Consider the following 12,599-nt stretch of genomic DNA (forward strand, 5'->3'; position numbering starts at 1 on the left):
CAGGAGGGGAGAAGAAGGAACCCGTCCTAGGATAACAGTTGAACAGTTGAACTGCCTCTGGATAACAGGTGGGCCCAGTGCTCCCAGTACCGCTTGTCTGAGCCTTACCAGTAGTGATGCACCCAGCCAAGGATGAAATTCTCTGTATCCAGGGGCCACTGGGGCAGAACAGGAGACAGGCAAAAACATGAAGGACTTGAGAATGTGAAGGACATGAAGGATTTGAGAGACCTTTCTCCCCTGAATCCATTAGGAAGTCAGCAGTTGAATTAAACTGATTTACCACGGGCTCCTTCTCTGGCCCCAGTCTCCCGTGTACTTGTAAGTAAATCATGCTGTGTATAAATCCTGCTGTCTTATGCCCCACCCTTGTTTCCTGGTTTTGAGTATGTTTCAAGAACTGGACCTTTCACTGATTATTGGGTAGTGCCTGCACTGCAAAGTGCTGCAGAAAGCGTGAGGAACTGAACTGTTACCAGCAGTTTTAGAGGGAATCCAGAGGATGTATTTGTGTGCTAGAAGTCACCTTGACTAATTGAAAAACCAAACCAAAACCGTTCAAAAAGTAGAACGCATCTGTAATTGCCTGCTGAGGGAACTCTAATACCGAGAACTTTATAAATATCCTGTTACTGTGCACATGAAATCCTTTATGACAATTGTCATATACACTGTGATATAAAGGGAAAAAGTGGTGTTTGCCACAAGGCAAATAAAAGTTGTTAATCAAAATATTTCCATTGGAGAGAGGTGAATATTTCACTCACAGACACCCACAGGCATCAGCAGCTCAGATTCACTCACAGACGTCTCAGGCAGAAAGCTCACATTTCTCCTCTTACGTTGTGTTACATGGAGTTGATGTGAATTCTGTGAGACGTTTTCCCTGCATTCAGGTTTTTTGAAAATCTGCCAGAGCTTGGTTTAAAACTTTACAAGACGCTCAGGCTGTGTGATGAAGTAGAAATAGCTGGATTGGGGCACATGGGTGAGGAGCTGGAAATGGGAGAGGACTTGCATCACGTGCACTTGATTTTTAGGCTCCTGAGAAGAGAAGCAGAAAGTGACTGCCAGGGTCTTTTACCCCCAGACAAAACCCCAGTTTCTTTGTGCCTTCCTGAGATGCTCCTGTCTGCTCTCCCTTGCCAGGAGAGGCCTGGGGCAGGTGGCGAGCAAAGGTGAGCGGTGCACCTTAAGGAAAGCCAAAGCTCCTTTTTTCTGCCTTCAGATTAACAAAGCTCAGGGTAGTGCCTGTAAAGCTGCTTTTTGCCCCTGGGTTGGACAGTGATGTAAAGCTGGTGGGGTATTTCTGATGGTGCATGTTCTACCAGCACAGCACAACTTTCTCAGGCAAAACTGTATCATGTATTACTCTTTTTACCTTTGAAGATTTTCTCCTTTCCTTAGAAAAAGAAAAGCTTGCAGTTTGAAAACTGATGCTGCCAGGGAACAGCTTTGTGGGTAAGCAAGGAAAAGTTTTCATTTCCTTGCCAGCAGTAGGAAATTATTATTTTCATCCTATGAGGCCAGCAAGCTTGAAAATCCTCCCGCTTCTGTAATTCTCCTTGAAGTGTTTCTGCTTCCAATTGTGAGGCTCCCCTGGTCAGTCCAGGAAACCTGAGACCTTGATATTCATATTCAAGGCATATGCAGAAAACCTTTTCAACACTAAACAGACTCAGCAACCTTGAAATGTTGCTGGCGCATCATTAGCAGATGGTGACTTGGGGGTTATACCACAGAACTCCAGGGCTGTGCCCTCATGCCATTGGTCCAGCTTCTGTAGACGAACAAAAGCAAAGAGCTGTGTGATGCTGATGAGCGATGCTGTGTGCTTATAGTTTAATTTTGTCTTGAAAACTTCCAGGGAAAGTAAGAGCACAAGTCTGTCCCAGGGAGCTTGTCTGTAGTCACTGACCCATCGAGGCTGGAAAGCCACCCAGGAGGTATATAAAAGATGTATCGATGTCATGGTTTAATGGTGATGTTAATGGCTGAACTCGATGATCTCAAAGATCTCTTCCAACCTAAACAATTCTGTGATTCTGTGTCATTTCCAGCTAAAGCTTGATCGTAAAGATGCCAAACACAGGGGCTAGTGAAGCATTTAATCCCCTACATTATATAGGCATTTATATATGTGCTGATGGAGTATATGCTCTCTTAATGCAACCCACGACTTTGGGGGGTTGCTGGGTGCAGCAGGAGTTTGTTACACTGCCTGTTCACCTCTACCTGAGACATTATAACCCATGATGTGCCTGTGCTATGAATTAACTTCTGCTATTAGACAGGATCCACAGTGGATGTGGCCATGAACACAGGAGGACAGTCCCTCAGATCTATCATTTAATAGCTAAGTTACTTCATGTGTTCTACTACACAGAAGGACCTCTAGATGGTGATTCAGCTTGCAGAAGTGATCAATTTGCCTTTTTCTTTTTTTTTTCCTATTGACTATAACGGGGAACTTCTACACCAGGAGGATGGATGTGTGAGTGGAAATGTGCACAAATACAGTGTTGGTGGATGTCACGGACAAGAGAAGGATGGGGCTGAGTGGCTAATACAACAAACAAAAAGAACAGGTTTAAAGAGAGGTCACTGTGGACACGGCAAATTCCTGGTTGATATTGCTGACACATACTGTGCAGAAATAACAGTCATCACATTCTCAGGAAAGTAAAATATGTGTATTCAACAATGGATATGGAAACTGCTCATTGACATCCAGGACGGGAGAGCACAGCTGAGAATACCCATGGCCGCCTGGGAGGTTTAGCCACAAAGCTCCCACTGGGCTTAGTTCCTGAGTCCCCAGGATGATCTGAGAATCTCAGCTGAGTGACTGGCTGTGTTTTCTCTTGGTTTTTGAGAAACCATCACAGTAATTAGGGCTTGGAGAGATGACAAGGACACTCATGGGACTAGGAGGATGATCCTTGAGAAAAGTTGGAATAAAAGGAGATAGAGGGGAGAAAAACCTCAACCAAACTGGGTGTGTGATGGCCTGAGCACACCAGCTATGGCTCCTGGCTGATGTGAGCAAAGCTGCTCTATTTCTATAAAACAGACAGCACAGACACCCCTGAGCTGCGGCACCAGCTGAACCACCTTTAGGCATCACTGCCTGGCCATCAAGAAATAGTGCCTGAGCGCTATAAAATCAGATATACCCCATTATACTCTGCCCTGGCAAATTAATAGCTGCAGTTACTTGAATACGTACTAGACAACCAGATAATAACCTACTAAAGTTGCAATTAAATTGCATTTCCTGTACATTAAAGGTCAATCCAATTTCTTCTCAAGTGGATATGTGAATCCCTGATGGTCCCTGCAAGTCAGCTTATGCCCTACTTTTAAGAATTGATAAATGTAGGCAGTGGGTTTGCAGTAGATGCTTCGGCGACAACTTTGAAGTGTTACTGTGCCATGTGTTCTTGGTTGATGCTCGTAACTCGGATCTGTGGGCATGCACATCGATACATCTGTGTGTTGCTTGGAAAGAGCTATGAGGTGCTCAAAATGACATCAGGTGTGTCCTGTGTGCAGAGCAGGCTGCCAAAGGAGCCTGGCGAGGTCCAGAGTCCATGAGACCTCTTGGCATGAGAATGGCCACCTCTGCAAGCACGGGCTTGCTCGGCAAAGACTCAGTAGAAGCCCAGCAGAAATCTTCAAACAGTGAGTCAACAGGGTGCTTCCAGAGAGGAAAGCAGTCAGCCTCGGAAATGATTGCTGGGGCTCAATGAGAATTTCCTTGAAGCTCTGAAACCGGGCAGTGATGCAGTGGTGGGTTAACAGTAACTCTACTAACAGTAGCTCACGGTCTCTCTTAATAATAATTATAATTAAAAAGTTTGGCTTGGAGAGGAAATACTGATGTTTATCAAGGAAAATAAATGGCTGATGCTACCACCCAGAAACACTGCAAGATTGGGTTAGATTTTATTTTTAAGGAAGCTTTTTTTCTATCCCTCCTAACATCTGAGTCTTTGAATAATGCTTAAAAGCTTCTCACTGCAACCATAAAACCTAGAAACACGTTACCCACATTCATAAAATCTTGGATTCAGAGCTTAAGGTTTCTTAAAATCCCATGCATTCAGTGTCTTGGCATGAAAACGAGTGTGAAAAGCAAGTTGCCGATTTGGTATTATATTTCCATTGTAATACTCACCCATAAGAGGAGTGCTTTGCTCCTGGCAGACCTTGTGCTTTTACTCCACAGAACCAATTTTATGCCGGTGTAACAGATTTGAGCCCAGCGGGTCAGGCTGCAGCACAGCACCAGGAGAGATGGGGAAGAGCAAAGCAGGAGACAGGACTTAAAACTACTTGAGGCAAAACGCAGGAGTGGCTTGTCACTTGGACACTTCTGCCTCTCAGATTTCCTAGCCTGCTGCTTACCTGGTCTAGATCTAGGAAATCAACATCTCATGAGGCGCAGCAGTGTCATTGTCCTGATGACAAAACCACCAATTCCTTCCTCTGAGTCACAAACCTTTTCTAGTGCCCCTTGTGCAACGCCAACTAGGCAAGGTCCCAGTTGGGTGGGCTTGCTGGGGTCCAGGTCTTTCCTTTGTGCATGAGGGCAATTACTCAGCTCCTCTGAGATTTTTATATATTTTTTTTTTCTGCATGCTGGTACTTTGGGGTGTGCAATTCCTTGTAGAAGCTGTGAAATGGAGGAGGTTTATCAGTCCTCCGAATGTCACAGAAAATGAGCCACCAGCTTTTTCTGAAGGGACAGGCAAAGCTTCCATGCTCTGCCTTCAGTGAAGCTGGGAGGAGGTTCTTCTGGCTGCTGCTGAGCCCAAGCAAAGCTGAGCTAGCGGTGGAGAGCAGAGGTGGAAACTGGTTTAAAATAGTTGGTATTAGTTTCAGGAGGAAAAAAATGCAATTATTCTCAAGGCTGGGGAACCTTCCTCAGGATTTCTAGGAAGGAAGGAAGAGAGGCTGCAGTTGGAGGGCTGTGGAGGCTCTCATAGTAGCAGCTGCACATTTCTTCCATGACCACAGCATTCTTGGCACTTGATTTCTTGCCTAGGACTAAGTGTAACTTAATGGACGATGGAACACCTTATGCACAAGGAGGAACAAAACATCTGTAAGAAACTGCTTTTCCCTTAAACCGCTGATTAATTTCAACCAGAATGGCATCCTTTTTTTTGTAGCCTGAGGTTGCTGAGCCTTGTCTTTGGATTGCTTAGGAGGTGCTCTGCTTTCCCTGCTCGAGGTTCTGGTCTCAGCTACACCACCCCGGTGCCCAGTTCTTGCCCAAGCAGAGATTCAAGAGCGAATGCCTATGAATTACACAGCTAAGAGATGGCACCCTCTCCCCTAAGGCATGTGAAAATGCAAAGAAAACATCAACCAGATGAGTACTTTTTTATATTGAAGCTTGATAACAGTCCACATAATTGATCAATTTTTCCAGCCAAACATTGCCTTTTCCCCGTGCTGTTCTACCTTTCACTCCCTCATGGGCTGACCTGAGCATCTCATTGCTTTTGGAGTGCTGTGGAGACCTCCACCTCACTTGCCTGTGCTACAGGGCAAGGGAACTAGATGACAAATGTTATAACCCTTCATGATGTGCAGAATGTCTTGTGCTCCTGAACCCCTCTGATGCTTGTGATTCAAACTGTATTTAAAAACACCCGACTTCAGCTCCAAACTCAGCACGCGTTCACAAACCTTCACGAGGTGGGTTTACTCCAGAATATCCCCATTTGGCCTGTCCATACAGAGGGGACACTAAGAGCTCCCTTTTGGTGGCTCCAGATGAAACTTTTGACCATTGGGCTGTGCTTTCAGTGCTGCCCAGCTCTAAGAGAGAAGGTGAAGAATTGCCTCGATAAATCGTAATTTTTCCAATAAATGAAGGCTGTGGAAAATCTGCCGTGGTAAGTGTATTAACAAGAATGATACTGTGGAAATTTGGCCAAAAGCACTTAAAGCTGGCTGTAAGGAAAAGAAGGTGGTCTCGGGATGCATCCCATTGGAAGGGGATCACACAACCCCTGCCGGGACTTGGATCCGCTGTTAGTGATTGATTTCTGGAAGCTGCATTTTTCCAGTACTAACCCAGACCTCTGCCAAAGCTTATAGGGAGGCAAGAGGGGAGGGAGAGAAGAAGAAATCCATTTCCATCCACTGTGCTGACTTCTTTCACCTCTGTTATAGTAATTTTTCTCATCTCTGAGAGGGCTGAAGGTGCCGGATTAGTAATAATAACAGCCTTGTGCTGTGCGAGGGAGTGAGCACTGTGGCTCAGACATGCCCTCCAAGTGCTCACAGCATCCTCTTGCACTCACCTCTGTACTCACAAGGGTTGACCACATGATTTAAAATTAAAATTTAAATCTAAATTCAGTTCCTCACTTGCCATTAATGCACATTAACCCACAACTGTAAGGTGAGGTCTGGTAATCACTACGAGGGGTTAATTATTCATTTTAAATATCGGAGTAGTAATGTAATTCATTGTGGCTGATGCTTGCAAAAGCTTGAGGACAAAGTGAAGGCGTGGTGCAGCCCTGCTGGGCGTGTCTGGGTTCTGAGCATTGCCTCACCCTTCTCGGCCGAGTTTTCTGTAACACAGCAGGTGTGCTTCCAGGCTGTGGGGCACTTCATTGTGTAAAGCAGCAAACACTCACAGTCTGAACAAAGCTTGTCCTTTGGAGTTATTAATCTGCATAGCCCATCTGTCAGCGAGAATGAGTATTACAATACTTATGTTCACACCAGCGTGGTTCCACTCCTTCTGCATCTTTTGGGGCTCCTGTAATCGCTAATGACTGCGATGACAGCACGGTCTTCTCACTGAGAGTGGAGGTTTTCTCAAACATTGGGTGACTTCTAGATAGAAAAATAAATATTAGCAGATTGGGAGCCTCAGGACATGTTCACCCAGGACTGTCCGAGTGTCCTTAGGGTGTCCAGATGGGCAGGGTCAGCCCTGGCACACAGCCCAGACCTAGCGGTTGCTGCCAGCCATGGGGAAGGGTGTCCTGGTGCCACGGGAGCGGAAGACCCTGCACTTGTCTCCCAAAGAGCACAGGCAATAGCTGCGCTCCAGGATAGGTATGTTTTAAAACCAAATTAATTGAGTGAGTGCTGACACGTGTGATAACAGCCAAGTATGTCTGTGCAGCAGCTCCATGTTGATGGGCTCTCTTAAGTGGGACCTTTGCAATTGCAAGATGTCTCAGAAAAGACTCTCGGGCTCCTCTGTGTGGAGTGTTTGCAATGCTAAACCTCTTCTAGGGAAGAGGGAGCCCTTTCTGTGCATCCAGAGAGCTGGTGATGCGGTGGTGGGTGTGCTGTACCTTCCGAGACAGTCAGGTACTCTGCTGGATCATTTGGGGGTGAAAGCTGTCTGCTATTGTGGAAAACTCGTGGTGGCTGGGGCAGAGCTCTGCACTCCGGGTTAGTGATTTACTCTCCTTTCAGTCCCTTGCACATCTACTGTAGCTGTCTGAGCTCACAGAATCTTTGTGGGATTTCTCTCTGCCAAGCTTAGAAGCCCAGTCATTCGTGAGGATCAAAGAGTGAGAGGGTGCTCTCCCAAGGCAGCTGCAGATGAGAGGCAATTTGCATTTGCCTTGCTGACTTTGGGAGGATTTTAACCAGTCTTTCAAGGACTGCTGCGAGACTTTCTGCTCCTGCAGAAAGGTTCAGATGGGATTCACTCATTTAGAGTGGACATCAGGAAAAATCTCTTCACTGAAACGGTTGTCAAGCACTGGTACAGGATGCCCAGGGCAGTGGTGGAGTCCCAAGCCCTCGAGGGGTTTAAAAGACTTGTCGATGTGGTGCTGAGAGGCAGGGGTTAGGGGGACTTGGTAGTGCTGGGTTAACAGTTGGACTCTTTGATCTTAAAGATCTTATCCAACCTAAATGACTTAATGATTTATTGAGCCTCATTCATTTCTTTTGCCTGGTGATAAAATGACCTAATTCTGGGGACAGACTTCTTCTTGTTCCCACAGCACTCCTTCTCTGCAAGAGAGATGCTCATGGAGCGAAATGCAGGGGAGTGATGAGGCAGAGAAGGGGATGGACAGAAATGCTGCCTGCTAGGTAGCACAACTAGGGATGTGAGCCTGAGTTGTCCCTACAACCCTGTCATACACAGAATAGTACCACAAAGGGCCAGTGGAGAAGGAAGAGGTGGTTTCTGGCGCTGGTGGCTGGCTGCGCTGTGGGCAGCGGGGAAGCACAGCTCAGCCTGCGGGGCACGGCTGCTCCCTGCTGTCCTGCAGCAAGAAAGCGCTGGAGACACAGCTTCCCTGGCTGCAAATGCCTGAAAGCTTCGCTGCTGAGTTATTGAAGCACCTGCTGAAAAATATTGAAGCCGAAGGAAAAGAACCAAAGGTTCACAGCTGCGTTGTTTTCAACTAGAAAGATCCTCAGTGTGTTCAAGAGTTGAGTGACAGTTGTTGGACAAATCTCCACTGCACACAGGTTCCTCTGCTGAAGTGGCATAAAACTGTCGCCCTGACATTAGAAATGGCTGGATTGGCTAATCGACATTATGAAATTAGTATGTGACACATCAAGTGCCTTGCTGCATTTTTGTTTTCCTTCCCATAACATTTGAGGGAGCAAGGGGGCAGAGGGCTGATGGAAACCATGCCTAGCTGCTGGTTTTTGCTCCTTGCCTGGGCTCTCTGCTGGGACTCGGAGGCTCGGAGGGCCCTGCAGCTGCTGGTGACGACCATACAAGCCTCAATCTGCTTTAAGATCCCACACAAGATTACTTATGCAACACAGTCCTTGACATGGCTTTGGGTCTGGGAGGTGCTGGGGGAAGCAAAACCTTGCTTGGGGCTCTGCTCTTCCCCCTCACCCTCCCTGTGCCAGCGGGCCAGCTCATGGCATTGGGCATGAATTTCCCGTGGGCCACCGTTGCTGGGTACCTGTCTCCTGGCTGAGCTGAAAGAGCTGCTAAACCTCCCTTAAACCTCAGGAGCTTTGCGTCACTGCACTTACAGTAGTTTTACATGGACGTACATCAACCCAGAGCAGAAAAGCAGAGCATTGAGCCCATGTATGAATGTACTAGGATGAACGCGGGTCAATAATTTGGTGGCAGGACTTCAGATTTGTTTGTCAAGGAGATGACAGGGGAGTAGTCTGTCGGTAAATTAAGGGGGAAAAAAAGCCGTATAGTGACATAAAAGATGGAATCTATTGTATTGGCAATCTGACAATTCATAAAGAGGGGTCTGCCAAGCTTGTCTCAGATTCTGAATAATGACCTTCTAATCTCTGTGCTCAAAATTAGATTCATCTGTTTCCAGGATGAACCCTTCCCCCTGGCTGTTGCCTGCCAGCCTGAAATGAGACTTGGGGGGAAAACCGGGTCCTCTCAAGTGGTGACACTTTTGTTCAGGTTTAAGGAAACTGTGAGCTTGAAGCAAGGCAGTAGGATCTGTCAGCTGCTTGCAAGGAGAAGATGAGAGCCTGGACTGATTTCCAAGAGATTCAGCATCCCTGCATATCTCATGACAATCATGTCAGAAACCAAGGCAGAAAATACAAATGCTAAGAGAAAGGATGTAATTTTTCATGCCTAGCTGAAACCAAATACCCCGATCTCTCACTGCAATTTCACTTCCATAAGTAGTGCAGATAACCTCAGTTACAGGAATCTGTTCATGGCAGGAGCTGAAAGCATGATGAACAGCTTACAGAGTTATTGCCTCGGACTGGGATTGTCTAAAAGCACAAATGTCTGTTGTTCAATTCATTAAATATTTAGCTTGTGTGTGAAGCTTATTTTGTTCAGTCTTTTTTCCTCCCTCTAGCACATTCAAAGGATTTTGCTGCCATGGGAGAAGCTGAGCATCAGCGTGACCAGCTGGGAGATGCCCTTTGGCAATGGGCATTCTGCCCAGGCCCAGGGTGGAAGGCAAGAGAGAGGCTCTGGGGCAGTACGTTCCCTCCCTCCTGGCTTCCCCTTGCTCTCCTGGCTTCCCAAATGAGCCCAGGCACATCTGGTAGTACTGGCTGCTTTTGACTTTCTCTCTTCATGGAAAAAATCCCCCTTCATGGAAGGATAACTTGGATCCAGACAGTGGTATGTGTTTGGCAAATCAGGTATGATGATAGTGGTAGAGGATAAGCCTCAGAACTGGCTCTTTTGCTGCATGCTGGGACCTCAGGAGCCCCATCCCACCGAGTCACACAACGAATATAACGTTGCATGCGCAGACTTGGCACAAACCACAGAAAAATGTCTCTTCCCCTTTCGAGAAGAATTCTCGTATTATTTTCTCATGTTTGAGGTCCAGGCAGCCCAGGAAATGCAGCTCTTGACCTTCAGACTCGTCACCCCAGTCTGGCAGGGGGTCCAGCAGCCCCTGCCACCAGCCCGTCCCCTTTCCATGCCACTGTGGTCACTGGTGGTCCAGTTCATGTTGCTGACGGGATCCCATCACTGGCTGCCTTTGCAGAGAGCTCTGCTAAAGTGGCTGAGTCCCACTGCCAGCTGCAGCGGTGGCAAACCAACGTGGACCCTGCTGAGAGGGTCCAAAGCTGTTCTGAAGACAGATAGCTCTTCTGAGCCTAAAATTCACTTGTTGTATGATGCACGCATCAGTGGGAAGAGTATTTAATATGAAAACTTAGACTCTACACTGCTCCCACCAAGGTGCAGCTGCAGCAGAAATAAAGGCTCTGTCTGCCCTGGAGAGGGCAGAGCCGGGAGAGCTTGTCCAAGCCATGAGGATCACTCCTGCTATCAGACAGCAGAGCCTTCCCACAGGGGACAACTCTCTGACCAAGTTTTCTTGTGGTTTCTTGCCTGTGGAGGAGCTTTGGAGAGGAAGAGCCTCTTGCTGCTCCAGCCTCAGCAGCTTTGAATGACTTGCCACAAACAGCACCTCTAAACCAGTATTTATCCTCAAAAGATGGAAAATCTGGAGCCAGCTCCCATCCTGCGCTAAGGGGACAGGTCTGTGGTGGTGCAAGAGCAGTCGCCATCCCCAGCAAAATGTGACCAAATGAGACTGAGCTCGCTATCACGGGGAACAAAAGGTATTCATAATGAGATGACAGGCTGGGAAAGCGTAAGTATTAAATCAAACATCTCCACTGATTTGGTTTAATTCTGCCTAGTGTTCCTGAGCAATAATAAGCTTAAGTTAAATGTTTACATCCGCAAATAAACGTGGCTCATAGAATGATTTTTTAAAATCTAATTCCCCTCTAATCTTTCAGGCTGCTTGCCTGCTTGCCTGTCCCCGACGGAATGCTGCCATGCTCATGAGTCCTCTCCCAGCGTTGCCATGCCAGGAGCTGGCTTATATATGACTTTTCTTTTTAGCACTTTTTTTTGCAAGGTTCACTTCTGTGCTTTCAGAGAAGCAGCTCTGATCTTCAGAAATCACGGCTCCCATACCCTCCCCTGATCGTACAGCCCCTGAACCTGCAGGTGCTGCCCACCTCACCACAGGCTTGCGGCAGATTTAATTCCTAGGACTGATCTCATCAGGTAAGTCCTTCCTAGTTTTAACTGGGGGCAACTGGGAATTTCTTGAGTGATCTGGCAAACTTCCCTCATCTGAGGGATCTCCAGCTGTTCACACTGGAGTGTGACTTTCAAAGCTCTGGTAGACTGGACCCTGTCACCAAGATGGTCACAGGAGAGCCAGTTTCCAAGGTTGGCAGCACATTTGACAGCAGAGAAGTTAGGAAGGTGGAAAGTGGCAGCCACTGTTTTCTGGTTGGAGTCACAGTAAAAAGGCAGCTGGGGCAACCACTTACCTGCCTTACAAGGCACAGCAGCTTCCCGTACAAATAAACAATAATCACAGAAGGGATGACAAGGCAAAAGGTGAAAAGACATACAATGTAGGACACATTATTAGCATCCTTTGAATGCCAGTTCATGGAGCACGTTGTCCTTCTGGCCCATAGCTGCTCCAGCCAGGGAGTGGGGGGAGCAGTCCAGACCAAGGAGTATGTCCAGGACAGGACAATGCCTGTCCATGTTTTCCTATCATTTGTTGTTCCCATCAAGGTGGAGTAATGTTTGTAAGAAAGTGCAGCCAGGGAGATGAGCGGGACGGTGCCTGTATCCAAACATACATTCGTACTAGCAGAAATAGCTGGATTAAGGCTTTGATCTGTCTGTCTCCTGATACAGTATCTCAAGCTGAAGATGAGACTGATGGCAGTGGCTTCTTGAGGATCCAAACTGCCTGCTCCGTTTTCATTCCTTAAAGTTTATGGAGGTCTTGAGTAACACGAGAAACATGCGCTTCGCGGCCTGAATGAGGACTCACACTCCTAACGCTGCCTGGTGAGTTATGAGTTTTTTTCCAAGAAAAACAACTGGAGTGGGGAAAGTTTAACCCCACATCCTCGGGGAGCTGCTTCCCGCACACAGACTTGCGTCCCATCCCACACGCCTGCTCTCCCGCCTGCACACAGACAACATCCGCATATCCCCGCTGCTCGGTTCGGGGCTCCCCGGGAGCTGCCGGGGCTCTTCCGTCCCGTTCCCCGCCCTCCCCGCGCCGTGCGGCCGTCTCCTCTGGGTGGCTGCCGACCCCTGCAGCCTCCCGCTGTTCCCCGGCCCGCTC

The 12,599-nt window shown here is 47.5% G+C and overlaps 1 pseudogene; it reads right to left on the reverse strand.

The window, feature by feature from the left end:
* Positions 1-12,086, reverse strand: part of LOC104498365 — a 12,693-nt pseudogene extending 607 nt beyond the window's left edge.
* Positions 12,087-12,599: the final 513 nt, after the last annotated feature.

This window comes from Buceros rhinoceros, unplaced genomic scaffold (genome assembly GCF_000710305.1).
Source record: "Buceros rhinoceros silvestris isolate BGI_N320 unplaced genomic scaffold, ASM71030v1 scaffold41998, whole genome shotgun sequence".
In the NCBI taxonomy this organism is placed as follows: domain Eukaryota; kingdom Metazoa; phylum Chordata; class Aves; order Bucerotiformes; family Bucerotidae; genus Buceros; species Buceros rhinoceros.